The sequence below is a fragment of the Lepeophtheirus salmonis genome, chromosome 6 (assembly GCF_016086655.4).
Source record: "Lepeophtheirus salmonis chromosome 6, UVic_Lsal_1.4, whole genome shotgun sequence".
Classification (NCBI taxonomy): Eukaryota; Metazoa; Arthropoda; class Copepoda; order Siphonostomatoida; family Caligidae; genus Lepeophtheirus; species Lepeophtheirus salmonis.
Window position 1 is genome coordinate 40,640,370 of NC_052136.2, and position 18,982 is coordinate 40,659,351.

Consider the following 18,982-nt stretch of genomic DNA (forward strand, 5'->3'; position numbering starts at 1 on the left):
GAACCGGAACCGCTTGAACTGGTACACCGATAAGGGGAGAACCTTGATCAATATTTATAAATATGATCGGAACAAATTAGAATATATCATCAAACCTCCAAGTGTATGGTGTCCTCGCTTATCGCAGATTTTGGAAACAAGAAAAATCCGCATTATATGACATCCACTTTGTTGGGGGCCTTTTTTAGCACTTAAGCCCATAAAATGAGAGAAATTATTTTTAAAGGCCACTTTTTAATATTTTTCTTTTGTTTTTTAGTATGGTTATGACTATCAAAACATTTTATTTATTAATAAATTATTTAAAATAAGGTAAACCAGACAAGATAAATCTGAAATTTAATATTGATCGTGTATTTCCTCCTGTTTAACAATTTCGAAATAAATGAATCAATGGAAAAATGTACTACTTAATGATTTATATTGGGATAGCAAATTTATTTATATCTCTTTTGGATATTTATTTATGAGTATGTAACTACATTGTACATACTTATATGTCATTAACAACCATTTAAAGTCGACTGGTTGGGACTTATATATGTTCCAATAAACAAAAAATAGACATTAATGATATTTATGTCTATTTATGTAATAGTATCTCCGCAGTATGTCGCATTGAATCATAACTTTTGTAATTAATATATCCTATGGATTTGGGAAGTCTTTCAAAATTATTAATGAACACCATATACTCTAGAAGATGAGGAGAAAAAGACCCACTCTTAATTACCAGAAAAAAGACCCAGGTTGATTTTTTGCCAAGAGGGGGAGCAACTGAATTGCTAAATTAATCTTCAACAATGCTAGATACTGGAGCAGTACATGAGTCCAACCAGTGGCCTCACTAACGCCCTTTTTTTTGGAGGGTTGAGCCCCTTAGAAGTTTCTGAAGCTATATATCTGCAAAGGAGGAATTCCATTTTATCTTTGATGCATTTTTATGATTTGTGTTTTTGTATTCTACTAAATACAGTAGGCCTTCCATCTGTTGTTGTGTCGGTCCTAATTTAGGACTACGGTCGTATATGGTCTGGTCCAGTCCTAATTGTCGGTCCTTAAATAAGTTAAAATCGATCCCTCTTGACGTCATTGAGGATGTTTTCCTTTTTTATATGATAGAATATATTACTAGGTATGCGCCTATGAAATGAGACTTTCGGCTATTGGTCCCTAGGTGTCGCCAGTCAAACATTATAAGCCGTTCCAAAAATCTAAATACTTATTTCGATATGTGTCAACAATATTTAATTCATTGTTTATATAGTTTCATTCAACAATGCACTTTTTAGCCTAATGCCTATTTTGTGCTTACACACTACGATATGCGGCCATCATTGATTTTCTGCTACCAATGGAAGAAAAACGCTTCTCAAGCCCATCAAATGCTTGTGGAAGCTTACTGTAGACATGCTCTAAGCAGAGCCCTTTGCTTCAGGTGGTTTGAAAAATTCCAAAGTGGGGATTTTGACGTGAGAAATGAAGATCGCTTTGGAAAGAAGGCAATGCTGTGTGTTTTGTGATCAGTGTGGTGTCATATGGTATGACTTTCTATAACCCGATCAAACCGTTAATGGTGATCGCTATCAACAACAATTGGCAATTTGAACCAAGCCATACGCCAAAAACGCCCAAAATATGAAGCCAGGCAACACAAAGTAATTTTCCGTGATGACAACGCACCACCGCATGGCTCTAAAGCCACCCGCCAGCTTGTGGAATCGTACAACTGGGAACCTCTTGTTCATTCGGCTTACTCACCAGACCTGGTGTCTTCTGATTATTACTTGTTTGCATCGATGGGACACGCACTCAATGATTTACGCTTCGATTCTTACACTGAAGCCAAAAATGGGTCCATGGCTAGTTTGCAGCCAAAAACGAACAATTTTTTTTGGAAGGGCATCCATAAATTGCCTGAAAGAACGGAAAAACGTGTGGCTAGCGAAGGCGCATACTTTGAAAATTAAATTTATGACCATTTTTAAACAATAAACGTTCAAAATTAAAAAAAAGAAGTCTTATTTCATATGGGCATACCTGGTATATAACTAAGTTACAATATAATATGTTCACATTAATCTATCTTCATTTTTTAGGGAAAGTTCCATAGACCAACAATTAAGACGGTACCAAGGATTGGCAGTCCTAAGGACTTATAGGACCGGTCCTAAGACTGGACTGGACTGAATAAATAAGAACCGACACAACACCGTCTCCCTCTAAAAACTTTTATCAAAAATTATATCCATCATTAACCTCATTACAATTTATTTTTATTACACAATGTATTTTTCAAAAAATGCATGATAAAATAAATGTATGAATATGAATTTAAATATAACTATAATATTTTATCGTTTGCTTAGGAAGCACACTAGTATAAATATGAGGGTGGTCTAAAAAGTTTCCAACCTAACAAAGATACTTGACATTTATTCCAGATTTTTGTTTTTCAATATAACACGTCCAAATAGTAATTATTGTTAACGAGATACTTTTTTTGGGGGGTCAACTACTCCGAGTTGGATTGACTTAGACGAATCAAATTTTAACACAACAAGCCTTGACATGTTTTTTATTGTTTGCATCTATTTAATAATTATACTTTCAAAAACAAAAGCATTTAATGACAGCTCCATACTCAATTTTGTCGATTTTTACAAAAGCACTCACATCAACTCACTCAAACGACTATTACATAACAACTGCGCATCCAAAATGGCTGAAATTCTGGTGAGGAACTTTCGATAGATACTCGACAGATGTTACTTCCTTTTATGAACGTGTGCTGCCATATTCAGGTTGAGGTTTGAAACTTTCCAGACACACTCCTATACTGTATCTTGTCAATTATCAATGTTCCTGCTTTTAACCCCCTTATTATTCTTCTAATGTGGATTGCTTGAATTTGAATTAGATTTAAGATTTAGTTTTTGAATTTTCTGCCCAAAAAAATGGATTTTTTCAGAGCAACTTCGTATATTTGAATATTTTTTGAGTGATGTATCTCAAATGAATTAAAAATTATGGTCAATTATTTGAAATTAACTTTAAATGTGACCTTGACCTCTCAAAATGTAATGGCCTTTTACTTTTAACATTTATAATCTTGCTAGAAAGTTGTAGCGATTGTGTAGGAATAATAATTTTTATTAGATAGAATTTTAATTTTTTTGTGTTAAAAACACAATATGGGAAAAATTAAGAACTAGGAAAAATAAATACTTTCGTAAAAATAATATTTTTTAACGAACAAAGTAAAGCCTTAATTTAACTAAATATAAGTTAGTTTTTTATGCTGAATAATTTATTTTAAACATGCTCTTCTACGTAAGAAATAACTTTTTTTATGTATTGTATGGTTTTACTAATTGTCTATTATTAAAAAATATATCCTCCCCCCCCATATACTCGTGTGTTGCTTTGAGTAAAAATTGTTTGATAAAAGAAAAAAAAAATCTATATTATAAACAAAACTTAGTAAATAGTTGTTGTTTTTTTCGAATTAATAAAAATATCTTTAAACTTTATCTCCTATTTTGTAAGGGGAAAACGGGTAATTAAATAATTGTTTTTTGTTGTAGATTTAAAAAAAATATAGTGGAACGCGGGATCAGGTGAGCTGAGGACCACATCACTCCCTTACGCCTACCCCCTCATACCTTTATCGAGACCCATATTATGTAGAAAATATATTGAAGTATCTCCTTCTACCCCTTGGTCATGGACTGCTGGCATCACCCTTCGTGGAATGTAAATCTTGAATTTTTGAATGTTCGAACACAAAAGTTTTATTTGGCAATCGAACACAAACTTGATAATCGATTCTGAGACAGACACGCGACGTTGTGATAAATAAAAAAACCTGCTAGCGGCAATTTATCGTCAGCGAGTACTACGTTATACCATTAGAATGAAAATTTACTTCTTTTCAGCTGTCAATTTGTAAACTTTTGTTCCCCATCAGTTTTCAGATTATAACTTAACTGAACTTGAATATATTCTTGTTAAGTAGTGAATCTCCATATTGTTAAGTTAATAATAGTCCACTATTTGAGTTGAATTACGTAATTGGCTAGCTACCAATTCATATTTTGGTCTTTTTTCTTTCATTATGAAGAGGCAAAGTGGAGAGATGCAAAACAATTAACATCTTGAGAGATGAAATAAATAATATACATATATGTTCACAATTAGTGTGGAATGCTGCAAGATTAGGCATTTTGGCACTCTGCATATGAGTCACAGCCCTCGTCTTTGTTGTAGACTCACAGGAAACACATTAGGATAATAGTTCAGGCTACTATTTGCACAACACATACACACACAAAAAAAAAAAAAAAGAAGTCAAATCAACGTCTTGCTTGATGATTGGTGACAGAGGGAAATGAGAAGTAAGACCTCAAAGTAGTTACCAGATCACAGCAGAAAGTGACTTCATTTCAATTGAATAACCACACTTCTCTACACCTTATATTTTAAATCAGTGGTTCCCAACGAAGACTTTGTATAGATCTTGTTCTCCGTGATGTATTGTCAAGGGCTTTGAGATAGGTTAAATATCATCCCCCCAAAAAAAAAAAAAAGGGTTAAGCATATTTTAAACAAAAACCATTTGGCATAGAGTTAAGAAATTTTGTCGTAGTTTTATCATCGTAGACACCACAGTGAAAAAAGGTATGGGAATCACTGTTTTAAATATGTATTACTTGTATTTATTTTTAATGAATAAAACATAAAATTTTGTTTAATGATTTACCTATAATGACTTTATTTTGATTTCCAAATTTGGGGCGCATGGCATGTTGGAGTTTCTCCTTCTTACCCCCGTATAGGGGCCCTAATTTGTCGAATTCTAATTGTCACTTGTCTAAGCTGTGAACAAATCCTGAAAATAAAGATTGAATAAAAAATCCCAATTTGGGAAGAATTGGCTATCTACCAAATGATTATGTGCCTATTTTCTATTTGTTTCTGAAGGAAAGTTGCTTGGTACAATAAAGGAAACAACTGATATGAGCTTACGTCTAAGTTGATTTCTATCATGGCCTATTAATCCTGTATAAAATTGAACATTATATGAATTTGAAAAAAATACCCTGGACAGAATTGAAAAAGGGGCGTTCGCTCATTCTTAATTATCCACTTTTCTGATCTCGATAATTGAATTTTTCAGCACACTGAAAGAACTAAGTATGACTATTAAGGCACCTTGTCTTATATGTAGTTCTATTTCTGATATAATCATATCTCATTCAAATTCGTAAAGATCTGTCACGTGCCAAAAACATTATATATCTAAATAAAAAAAACAAATTAGATTTTGAAGAAAATATGTATATGTATATTAAAAGGAATTTTAAAATTGTATTTTATTTGTTAATGATGTCACCATTTAAAAAAATTGGCAGTCTAAAAGAAAGCACAAAATAATCTTCAACATTATATCTGAATGTTATACACATAATAGATAAAATCATCGGAGTGCATTTGATCAAAAAGTAAACCTTCAAAAGCATTGCCAAATCTATTAATTATTTTGTAATCAAAATTAGTTACAAAAAAAAAAGAAATTGTTTAGATACATTATTTCTAGTTTGTATTGTGTGGAATCGAGCAATTGTCAATTCGATTTGACTACCCTTAAATGGTGAGCCAATTTTTGAAGTAAAAAAAAACCCTAGTCGAATTCATATTTTATTGAGTTGTGTTGATAATTAATCAATAAACCTCTATCCCTGACCTGGCCGGCGTATCGAATCTCTTATGGCTTGTGAATAAGGACATATTGCATACCAAATATACATAATATTTATATATATCAATTGGTTAAGAGTTGTTTTTTCTTGATTCCTTAAAAATGACTTTTTTCGTGATTTAGTCGAGGCAATGCTAGTTTTGTAGGTCAGTAATACAAAAATTAAACATTCAAAGTATTTTATTGAATATTCATTAATAAATGGGCACTGGGGATGAGTAACTCTTTAATGGAGTATCTTTTTTCTTTTCCTAATTTATTGACTTGACTCAAGTCAACACAAATCTAGTTCTAGTTGCTAAGATACAACTCAACATTGATCCTTGTTAACAAAGTAAAATGAACATAATAATGGTTATTTATTCCATGGAACTATATATAAAGATGGGTAATTAAGTTATTAGATCTTTTTTTATATGTAGATCATTCTTTATTGTTTATCAACCTAAGATATTATTTATAAATTATTTGTTTCTTAGGTCTTCTGCTCTAAAATGAAGCATTTAAATGGGACTTCAGCACTGTCGATGTTGACCAACAATCGAGGATTTTTATATAATTATTTTTTACTATTTTTTCCACTATTTTCAACTTTTGAATTGCTCCATGATACAAAATAAAAGGTAATCTGTTCTAAGTGGTCACTTTTTCAATTTCAGTTTATCTCGCTGGACTGCTTCATACGGATTTGACTGTAATTATTAATCCGCATTTTCTGCACACATTGAACCAACTTGTCGCTATAAACACATTAGCATCTACCGTTGTATTTAATAAAAATATATTTTATGAATAATTAGTGTCTTAAAAACGCGAGTATAAATGTTGTAAAACGACCGAGAAAGTTGCTTTAAGAAGGGTAACACTTATGAATGTTTGCATTCTACCTAATTATGGATGCACAGAGTTATATATTTTATATAAAAAAGATCCCTCATCTATTATCAAATAACCAGAGAAGGAATAAGATATGATAATACATCGATAACTAAAAATGCCAACTCCTTGAAAGAAGAATAAATGAGTTCATAGAAAAAAGTCAAAATTCCTTTTTGTCCTATTTCTGACAGTTTTTCTAGGCATTTGTAAAAATTATTCTAAATGATCTATCTTAAGATAAACTTCCTCATTTAAAAAAAAATTAGCACTGCATTCCCCATTAGGAACCTAGCTTTATGAAGAAGGAACTATCACTTCTGTTGGAAAACTTAAGTGGGGTTACGGTGGAATCAATAATTGGATCCTCCAGGTAGCAGTATAAGTTTCCGCTTGAGACATGATTGACAAAGGATTTGGCCCACCTGTTCCTATTTTTCATGACAATTCGAATAGTCAATTTTCTTAGATTCAAGAAAGATAAAGACGGTGCCTGCAAGGTTAGTGAAGATACGAATGGAAAAGCTCGATGATATTTCAGAAGAATTGTGTCTTCAAATAATTCCTGCTAACCCCTACATAACTTGGTTACAAAAATAGTTCCGATAAAGACTTCATACCTCCTCCATATATACGAACAAATCCAACAAAGTAAACATTATCTGTTTCCTTTGTAAGACCTCGGTAGAAACCTCATTTTATGTTCTCTACTATCGTCAAATAGTGAGTCCCTTTCTAAAAATAATTAATAATAATATCATCTCAGAAAAAGTATGGAAATAAACTCTCGCCCACAGACTGGTTCGTCCCTTCCTCGTTTCAAGGAAAACTTGAATACAAATGAGAGGCAACACATGGTAAAATTCTTTGGCTAATCAACACCTAAAGAAATCACAATTCCAGTTGGAAGATGATCAATGGATCAAATGATTTTTTTCAATCTAATTTTATAAATAAATAAAAATTAACACTGTATCAATGTCCAAGATTAATAGGGGTATATGTTTCAGGCCTCCTGTTGACTAGGGCTTCTTGCTTAAAAAATATAAAAAAGATGTATATTTTATACATTGAGATACCCCATGTTCTGCTCATGCTAAAAAAGACCCTGGCTCTATCCAGTGTCGGAATGGCACGACTTTTGCATGGGAAACCACAAATGTACAGAAGAATATTTCTTTAAACAAAATGGTAAGTTAGAATTACTTCATGTCTACTATTTTATATCATGGCGTAGCTATACATTGTTCACACCGAAACCCTATATTATTTTTTTTTAACTAAACTTCCATTAGCTTTTTTCAAAACTACTAACAGCTTAAGGTTATACCATAGCTCGTGTATAACTGATGTTTGACTTCCACCACACTTTTTAATATTGAGGTCATAGTGTATGAGTGGCTGTGTGTTTTGTCAAAATCTGTCTCTCTTACCCAGCACTCAGTACAACACATCTAATTGAAAATTCTAGCAATAGTGACGTCATGGACTATAATTAGTTCCGTGTTTTGTTAAAAACTATCTGTCTTACCCAGCAGTTGGTACGATACATCAAATTGAATATTCCATAAAGCCTGATTACATGATGGTCTAACCTTGTATTTCTATTAACCTTGCTATAACCGATCTTAAGCTATGAGGCTTTAAGCTTCAATAAACTTTTCATAAATTCTCTCAGCCATCTTTGTTGTAATTTCACAAATAATTTATCATTTTTACCTTTCAATTGTACAGTTTTCATTACATTATATGCCAAAAAAATATCTCTAGAAGAATTTTACATATAATATTTTTTTAGAAAATAAACTTAAGATCTTCCTTCGATGTATTTTTTGAAACCATTTGACAACTGATTTTTTTTAGCCAAGAAAAAAAACAATAAATTTTAATTCTTGTTTGATTTTTCAAAATTCTAACTTGCCACCTCCCTCCAACTTTTGGTGTCCTATTAAATATTAATCACTCAACCACTGACTGTCTTACTTTTTTAATGGGACTTAAAAATCGATCCAATTTGGTCCATGAAAAATAACACCATCATTTTCACTAATGTTATAAGTACTTAAATTTATTAATTGAGCTAGTCAAGTAAAACGTAAGTTATATTTTATTAGGATTATTTTTAGGAGAGAAGTTTGTCATTATCTATCTTATCAAAGCAAAATTTTCTGTGTGAAGGTGTCTATGTATTCTGTATAATCGTTTTTGAGGGTATCTTAGGACTCCATATCTGATCTTTAGTGATAAAAATCATGTGTATTTTGGGGATGTTACAAAAAAAGAAACTGAAAATCAACATGGTAACCCTGACAATTTGAAGAATGCATTGGATGAGAGTAGCTTAGCTTTCATGACGTTTCATTAAATCGGCTACAATCAGCTGTGAAAAGCGAGCAGGGAGAGAAGGAAACGAACAAGGCTATTCGCAAGAATTACTCGGATGTCGATCCTCAATTCTACTCTGAGTACAAAGAAGACCTACAATTATAACTCCACTATAAATCCGGAAGGTTAGTCTCCGTCATTCATTCCGTCTTTTCCTTTTTTAATATACTTTATCATCCAACGTATAGGGTGTAACCCCTATTTAATAAGAAACAAGATTTAAAAAAAAAAGAATTTTCTACTAAATTTTTATTATTGAATATTTGGTGTCAAAAATGGCCTCGACTCGACCTTGGGTCTTGATGATATTCTCCTTTGGCAGATTCCAGAATTATGTAGGCTGAACAAGGACATCCATGGGATTGATGTCCTGTAAGGTTGGAGGCCCAACAAAGTGAACAAAAATAATTCTGACCTCTTCTTGTGATCAGCACCCTTTGGCGCTGATTCATAATCACCTCCAGACTCTTCCAGTTCCTTCCTAACTCTCCAAACAAAGGATCTGTCTATGTTTAAGAAGTTTGCAATCTCAATATTGTCTAGTCCGGTGCAGATCAGAACAAGGACAATTTTCCTTTTCCATGATTTTGAAATAAATACTTTGTTGATTGATGCTATTTTTTTAAACTTCTGAATAGCCGGCAAAACAACCAACAACGTTCTAACTACTCATACACCCAAAATTTGTTGTTAACAACGGCCGCACTTGGTATAACTGACAAAAAAAATTAAAATTAGTCCTCCCAAGACAAACAAAAAAAAATGCTTTATTAATATAGACAACTCTATACAAATTCTTCCTTTTGTTTTAATTTTTAATAAAACACACGAGCTCGATGCAAAATTCTGCTGGATTTCATTCATTTTTACATATCCGCAGGTATATTTTATATAACTCTATGTACTTCTCTTTTTTTTTCATTTTTGACATGACGTGTTTAGCAATAGCTACACACACTCGAGATTAAAAAGTAATTGTCAACAGACAAACTTTTCTTTATGAATATATATATTTGGAAAGTAGGTACAATACGAGTAAAATCCCAATAAATAGTAAAATAATCATAATATATACTTTTCCAAGATGTCCCATTAAATTGCCTTTTCTTAATCTAATGATCTACTTTTCAAAAAGACTTATGCAGAATAACTTTACTACTCATCCAATTACTCAATGCTAGAGGCATTTTTATTATTATATACGTATAAGTTGTATATGAATTTTGAGATGGAGTCAAATGTATAAGCTCTTACGTGAGTATAACATACATTTTGTATAGGTTTTTGGGGAAATTGCCCTGAAGAAAAAATTATCAGCATTTACTAAAAATGTAAGATAATAATTTATTCATGCTTATATATAACGTCATTTTTCACATTCACTATTTCATGTAAGTGAGGTCATAGATCATTTATTCTACATTTATAACTTTTTAGCGGTTGTACCTGGCATTATCCAGGTTTATTATGCGTCAATAAACACACAAATTTTGTTGTAACACTAAAGAAGACCCAAACAGGTCCTCAGTGTTATTCTCTATTTGCTTAATGAACACACTCACATGTAGCTACTCACTCAATACTAAACCGTTCTTTTTCAAGAGTAAATAATAAAAATAACAGCTACTTTAGCTCGTTGCTAAACCTCATCTCATACGTCCCTTTTTTTCTCTTTTAGTATGACTTAAACTAAATGCCTGCAAGATTTAATTCATTTTATACAGTGCTTCCTGTATATTAAACTCCTTTTTTTCTTTATAGTGTGTTGATATATTATAATACATGTCAGAGAGCTCTGTAAACAATGCACCTTGTGACTATTTCTCAGACATACATAAACTATTTTTTACTCGCTAGTTGGCTCCTAAGTTTAAATAGTGCTACTTTTTAAAGACTTTTTAACGACAATAAGCAACATTTTTTGGGAAAAACAAAAACAAATGTTCCACTCGATTCAGTCAAATTGTATTATCTCACTGTATACTCAACTTCCATCTCATGGTCACATTATGAAGTTCCCAAAGTCACTTAATGGAACGTCCTTTAAATTTAAGAAAGCAAGAGTTTATCCTATATTAAATACCCAGGAGTACAACTTAGTTATATAAGTAAACAAGAATACGCCATATATAAGCGGAGGAATAAAGTAGGCAAATACCACGCCCTTACCTTTACTGTATATCGCAACCTTTCCATCAAATAAATACCAAAAAAAGGCCCGAAATTAGTTGGTATTACGTAGTGTTGGGTGTTTTAGACCCGGAATAATTTTACCTCACTCGGAACAACTTTGTTGTGACCAAAGTTCATTGTAAAATTCAGGCTACAAAATAATTGAACTTGATATAGTTCTTAGTCATTTTTTTTCTAAACGGTCTGAATTTTGCAAAAAGGTTTGAATTACAGTCCATAGTCTGCATTTCGATCGGTCTAGAAAAAATCACTCAATACCAGACAAAAAAAAAACACACAACCTAGCAAGAAATAATTCAAAATATGAGTAAAACATAAGTAGAAACATCCTCAGTTGACAAAAAATATACCCTAAATTTTTTTTCATTGAGATAACTTCTTATTATTGAATACCTTTAATAATGAGTATATGACGTTACGAGCATGAAAACAATAAAAATGGAAGCATGACGTGACAAACAGTACACTTGAATTTATAATCATTCAACTTTCTAGGCAATTGTCTAATTTTGTTTATTAATTCATAAATATAAGGAGCAGTATCTACAGACTAAGGGCAATTTGTTAGATTATGAGTGGTTCTATTCACATGTTTATATTGAATTAACAAAAATATATTTTTCTAATTATTAGTAATTTAAAAAAAAATATATACGAGTATATATCAATGAATCTTAAACAAATTTCTAGAATAGAAATCTTATAATGATAGTCCTTATATTTTCGAACGATATTGAGTATTCTATTATTATCGCCCATGTATATATTCCTTGTTTATTTTAAAAATATCAACTCCAACATGATGGATAAGTTTGGATCTTGACATTTTTTTTCCTCTAATAAATTAGTGACAAAAATGTGAAGACGTTATACACTTATTGGTGAGAATCCTGGATCCCTCTGAATTTATCAAAAGGATCTAAAATATGTAATATATTAATTTATCAATGCTTATACAGAGTGCAGCAACATGTCTTCATTTTTTTAAATGAGTGCCAAATAACTCCATGTATAAAAACAATAAAAAAGGGTTAAAATTTGTACCAATAAGCCTGGTATCATTCCAGAATTGGCGCGGTTTGTCCAAATCAAGTAGTTGGAACCAGTTTTATTCTCGAAAAATAACATTTTTAAGACCTTTGTGGAATCACCAATAACTAATTACCTAATCAATAAATAATCAAAAACCATAAAAATATGTTATATATAAATATATTGAAGTATTATCTAATCTGATTTTAATAGTAAATGACCGACAATTTTTTATACTCTTTACCAGAACAATTTTACACTGACAATTTTACGAACACTCATTTTCTATAAGTATTATTATATGAAACTATAATTACATATGATCATAAAATATTCCATATACCTATTTTTCATTTTTGGAAAGGTATTTCAACCAAGATAAAATAACAAATATTAGTATTCTGTCTCGATTAATTTCCCCTAAATCATATTGAAGAAAACTATCAAGTTTAAAAGGAATTGAATATGCAGTCCATACTTATATATAAATTATTTAAAAATCTATTTTGCTTGTTTGTTGTATAATTTTGACTAATAAGCTCACCAAAGCTAACTTTCTTTCTACCCCAAGAGCCAAGGTGTCTGAAATTCTGTCAATAAATTCAATTATTATACGACTATATGCATTATTCTTGTGTTATACTATAAAAATTTGTTTTGTACAAAAAAATGATCTTATAAACACACTGAGGCTTGAGACAGACCAAATTAATAGTCAATTATGCGTAAGATCCTCTCTTGTTTTGCAGTGAATCACTGCCCAAAAAAATACATAATTATACCTAGTTATTTTATTTTTCAAACTAGGTTCTTCAAATTTCAGACAAGGCCCTAATTATATTTTAATACCAACAATTTTATTTAGCTAAATAAGTTTTTCTTTAATAAGTCAGATGGAGTTGCACTGATTAAGTATTAGTAGAAATTATAGTATTACAATTACTCCATCTGAACTAGAAATGGTCTTTCAAGGTCATATATGTACAGGGTAGAGCAGCAAAACGTGGACTGAAAAGATGGATTCCTAAATACGTCTATAACTTTATATTTTCAATATTAAGCAAAAAAATAATGTTAACAAACCATGTAAACAAGATTTTTGCAAAACTTTTTTCACTTTTGACCACCTTCATTATCAATCACAGCCTTTACACGTCACCTCAAGGCCATGTAGGAGATGATGCCAAACTCCTCTGAACAAGTTGTCCCATGCAGCCACTATGGAGTACTTCAGTAAGTCAACATTTGGGTGTGAGGTCGTTTTGGTTTCCCTCTTTAAAATGCCCATATCAAAATACTATCGGGTTCAAATATGGTGAGGAAGGGGCCATATCTATTTGGACCAGAATCGAGCCATGTTATCTGCGCAGAACTTTTAGTACACGGCGGACGTGTGAGAGGGGGCACCATTTTGAGTCCTCACGTAGTTAAATTTGGCTTTAATTGTTTTTGACCCAGCCCCAAAAAAAAAAAAAAAAAGAAGGTAAAATTTCATATGTGTAACCTTTGCTATACATTATGGTATAGGGTTTCAAACTCTGGTCTACAGAGAAATATCTTTCCAGATTACATTGAATGATTGAGGCAAAAAAAAAAAATCACTTAAAATAGAACCGTAAAAAATAAGGGTTTCTCGTCCCCCCTCCCTGTTAGGGTACCTTTCAAAAGTTTACTATTGTGTATAACAATGAAAATGCTAATGCCCTATTTATTTAGACGTGACAGTAATTAATAGAGCATAATGCGAACTTTAAATAATAATTTTAACCTTTAAAAACACAAGTGTATAAAGTGATATACAAACTCTCCCCCCCCCCCAAAGCGATACAACAACACGAGAACAAGACCAGAAGAGCCAAATGAAGTAGGATGAGGCTTCATTTCACATTGAATATTCAAATCTTGTGGGATTTTCCTTTTGAGAAAACGATTCATGATGTTTTTATTTGTTCCTTGTTTAATAAAATGTATTTTTACTATTAAATGATAAAACAATATGATGCTCACTCCAGTCACACTGACCTAACAGGCTATTAATAGGACAGGTTATTAAAAATTTACAATGCAAAACAACATTTTACAATGTTCCAATGAGCAAATAACCTCAGACATTCTCCAGGAGCAGGCAGGAAACACTTCGTGTCTGCTAACCGCCTGAAGTCGGCTTTTAAGAAAACGCCAAATTGCTGACATGGGTCGGAATATGAACAAGTCCCCATCAGCAGTGTCCAGGTCTCTAAAAAGACAGGAGAAAGGTCTCTACGGCCTATGTTGACAAAACAGCAGAGAAGAGTGCGTGTGGAGCGTGCAAAAAATATCCTGAACCACCTCAAGGGAACTTGTGGACTCATTGTGACATTTGTGGATGTAGCAAAGGAGCACCGATATGTCTCCACCTCCAAACTCCCTGCTTCAGTGATGATGTTAGGGCTGTTTGCATCCAACAGGAGGGCCATTAATCCCGTGTGTTTCCCTCTAGGATACAGAGTGAAGGCTGATGAGTATGTCAAAATTCTGGGCACCAAGGTTCTCAACTTGGATCCAATATATCTTGGTCAATTATTCATGTGTATTCCAACAAGGTGAAGCACAATCCCACGCTGCAAAGAAAACTCAATTGTGGCTCTAGGCATACATGCACTTCTGGGAAAAGGACTTCTGTCCACTGGAGAGCTCAGAACTAAATTCCCTTGACTATTTCATCTAGGCGCACGTGGAGCCCAAGGCCTGCAGGAGTTGCCCATATAGCATCTTCACCCTGAATATCTCTGTCAATAAAGCCTGGTCCTCCATGAGTATCGAGTACATCCAGAGGGTCTGTAGCAGCTTCCGCCACCGTCTGGAGTTTAATTAGTTAACTAACTTGTTTCCAAATTCACCCAGGATCCTGCTATGGACTTCAATACTTTGTCTTTGTGTGTCAAAGGGGGTAAGTAATAATGGTTGGCCCGGTAGATGTTATAATACGTTGTTGTTGTTGTTTTTTTGGTTTTTTTACGGGAATAATTTGTAGAAATTCTGGTCCAGAGACTATTAAATGACCGCCAATTTTCCGTGCACAAATTGTACATTATGTATACCTTTTAACAAAACGTAACTACAACTAGTCATAGCCTCGTTTAAATATGGATCATGGATCACCAAATCCCTGGTCAAATATATGTACGTATGGTCAAAGAGTAATACTTTTTTTTTAAGGACAACCAATATCAGATATCAAAGTGGAATAATCACATTACAAATATAGAGATGCAGGTGTTGGGAATTTATATATCCTATATTTATTACTTCCTGTCACATAAATATTTAATTTTTACTTATATTAAAGCAAAAGCCCTAATGGAATAATGCAGAGATGAATTATGTTATTTTTTTAGAGATTTTATGAAATAGATGGTTGCAAGGAAGTAAGTAGTGAGCAGAATGTTCCTCTTTGATGAATAAATATATATATAACAATTTGCTCACAATATTTTAGCCAGTAGAAATATTAAATAAATAATATGTACATTACTAGAGTAGTAAATCACAAGCATTTTCGGTATGGAAAAAAAGATACAGAAAATAAAACCAGTAACCTAGAGAATGAGGGAGAGTGTTGCTTACATATTTTAGCTTGTAAATAAAGGAACAGAGAGTGGCACCATCTTGCGGCAAAATAATAAACTCCCTGAATGATAATTTATATATTTATAAGTATATTTATTATGTGATCATACTTGGAATCCAAAATGGTCGATCAGATTGTTTTTAAATTTAGCAAGTAATAAAACATCCTTTCCCTTGTCTCTTTCTATGTCTTTCTCCTTCTCTCTGTCTCTCCCCTATTCTATTCTCCCTCCCTCTATTTCTTTCTATATCCCTCTTTTTTTTTTATATTTTCTTCTACCTTCATTCTTTTTTTCTATTCTCCCCTATTCAACCTTGCAAATCGGGCACCCTCTGCTTGTCAAATAAAAAATATAGGTGTATTTTACTCACAAAGAATGCCCAGTAAAAATAATTCTCTTCATGTAACAATTTTTATAAACAACAAACTTATGACTGTCACACCACCTTGCGGTTAATATATTTGTTTAGTTTGTTCACGCCCTATTAAAAGAAATTTTTGGAGAATAGCTTAGTTGATATATGCGTTTCATTAGATTAGCATTACATTTCTATATTAGATAAATTAAATATACAAAAAACCCTATTTTGTATCTGGCAATGACATTGGAAGGAGTTATAGCGATGTCAATCTTCAATTCTCCAAACAAAGACTTACACTCATAACTCCCAACATATCGTCAAGTTTACTCTCCGTCTTCATGAGCATACTCACTCGTGTTTATATTTTATAGTTGTATATGTTATCTCCTCATGAGTTAAATAATACTGATAACAGCTTTAGACAATAAAAAAAAACATTGTTTAGGTTGACAAAAGCTAAAAAATAAAAATCTATGAAATACACAAGAACATAGTTTTATTCAGTGGACTAAAAATAAAATATGTGAATAAGTTAAAACTTGTACAAAACACCCAAAATTTGAACACCTCATTACATTTTCAGAGTTCGACGCTAAATTGCGAGAAAACTGTACTCCTGAGCTCAAACAAAACTTCAGAATCCTAACGTAACTTTTCTAAAGGAAAAATATACAGTTTGTGCCTTGGTCACATGGCACCAGTTGGCGTCAATATTTAATGAGATTTTCACCATTGTGAGATTGTGCTCCAAGCTTCTGTTTGTATTTTCGCTTTTCTTGTGGGTTCTAATGAAGGCATTGTATAAACATTGTATTTAAAGGGCAACTTTAGGTTAAAACATGATGATTGAGAACAAGTTAATCTGTTTTAAGTTATTTCTTATAGGGAAAATTGATACAGAACTCCACTTCTTCACACACTTTGGAGAACAAATTAGCGTCTAATTTCCCAGTTATCTGTATATATCAAATAAAGTTTTTGTCTGTGCCCTTTATAGGGTATCACACCGTTGTACCTAGGATGCTGAAACTTTACATGGCTGCATCTTTTGAGCACAGTCAGTCAGTCAAAAAATCAAGAAAAGTCAAGGTGTTAAACTATAAAAAGAAAAGGTGCCTGGCGTCTCAAAAACATGTTTTCTAAACTAATTTTAAATCAAAAAAATTATGGGCAAAAAAGAAATCAGTGAAAATTGCACTTTCGTTTTTTTCAGGTGCAAAAAAAAAAAAAGGATTTCCACAGCAGTAATAATTTATTCGTAGATAAAATAAAGTTTGGAGAAATTTGTCTGGAGATTCATTTACATATAAATATAGATATTGATATTTGAATGAAATATCTGTCATTTTTTGAACAATTTATTAATTGTTTTCATCAAACGTCAATTATCTATTTCAAAAAGAAATGCCACAAAGCGATGGATTTTGGATATAAATATTATACTCGAAATTACAAACTTATAATAAGAGCTATAGGAATTTGCCGTTTACCAATGAATATTTTCTAAAGCGTTGAGCACTAATTCGTAGTATAGGATTCAAGTACTACACGAACTTGAAGAAAAAGCAAAAAAAAAAACAACAACAATCTTGATGAGTTGTTGTATTCTAAATTACATATTATATAAACATTCTAAAAAACTCAAACTCGACTCAAGTCGAAAATTGGTAAATTGTCCGAACACGAGTTCAACTGGACGTAGAACTTATAAATTCGAACATTGTGGAACTACACATATTTTAAAGAAAAATAAAGCAAATGAAACACTTACAATGCTTAGTATCCGTTTTGATGTTCAAAACTATCTGGGAACCAACATCAAAAAACCATTGGCAATATCCATGATGGTAGTTGAGACCCTTACCCTCCTTCTTTCTCCTTTTTTTAACGGCTCCACTTGAGATCATACCTTTCAAAAAAAGAAGAAACATCATTATGAATACCTAATTAACGATAGGATATATGGTGAGGCTCTTGTTATTCTGAAAATGACAGGAGGAATCTTTCATTAGAGAGCTTTCTCTTTCATTTTTCATGTTTTGTAAGGCGAGTTGATTAAATTAAGCCACAAAGAAAAGAATTCATTTAAAAATAAATATTAATCAAGGAATACTCTATACCATCGGGTTTCAAAGGATCCCCCCTGCAAGGGCGTAATAGTTCATCAAGGGGCAAGTTAAACAAAACAAAAAAAAAAACAGAAATAAAGATTGATCCTATCTAAAGGTAAATATTTTATTTTTCAAGAGTAAAATTTAAACAAGAGGTATTGCGAGGGCACTTATTTAATAAAAACATCTTAAAATAGTGCTCGACACTATATTTATAGTAATTGAAAATACTAGAACTAGAAAGCGCCCAGTCGACCTTACATAAAGATGCCTTACAGGCAATTCGAATAATTGTAGGCACTCTGGCATTTTTGTATATTTTTCAGAATTATATAAGAGGCAGCTAAGTTTAACAAGGGTACTAATTATTATTTGTAATGCAATAGTAACATTATCCAGCCGTGCTCTTGAATTCGCATTGTCCTCTACAAAATACCCATTATCACTGATGATTCAATGAATGTAAAAATTAGAAAGGATTATAATTTTCTGAAAATAATTTTAATCAATTGATTTATCTTACAAACTGATTATACAATTAACTGCATTGCATTTAAGACATTACAAAATTATTATATTTAAAACCATTTTTGAAATAACTTATGAGTTAGAAAATTACAAAATATTTTTGTACATTACTGCCCGTAATTAC

General features: G+C 32.0%; 1 protein-coding gene across 1 annotated transcript in view; it reads right to left on the reverse strand.

Moving 5' to 3' along the window:
• LOC121120035 (uncharacterized) overlaps window positions 1-18,982 on the reverse strand; it is a 137,700-nt gene that overhangs the window by 19,567 nt on the left and 99,151 nt on the right. Inside the window, exon 13 of the mRNA XM_071889435.1 lies at window positions 17,991-18,128. The gene's annotated coding sequence lies outside the window, so the exon portion shown is untranslated. The remainder of the gene's footprint in view (window positions 1-17,990; window positions 18,129-18,982) is intronic.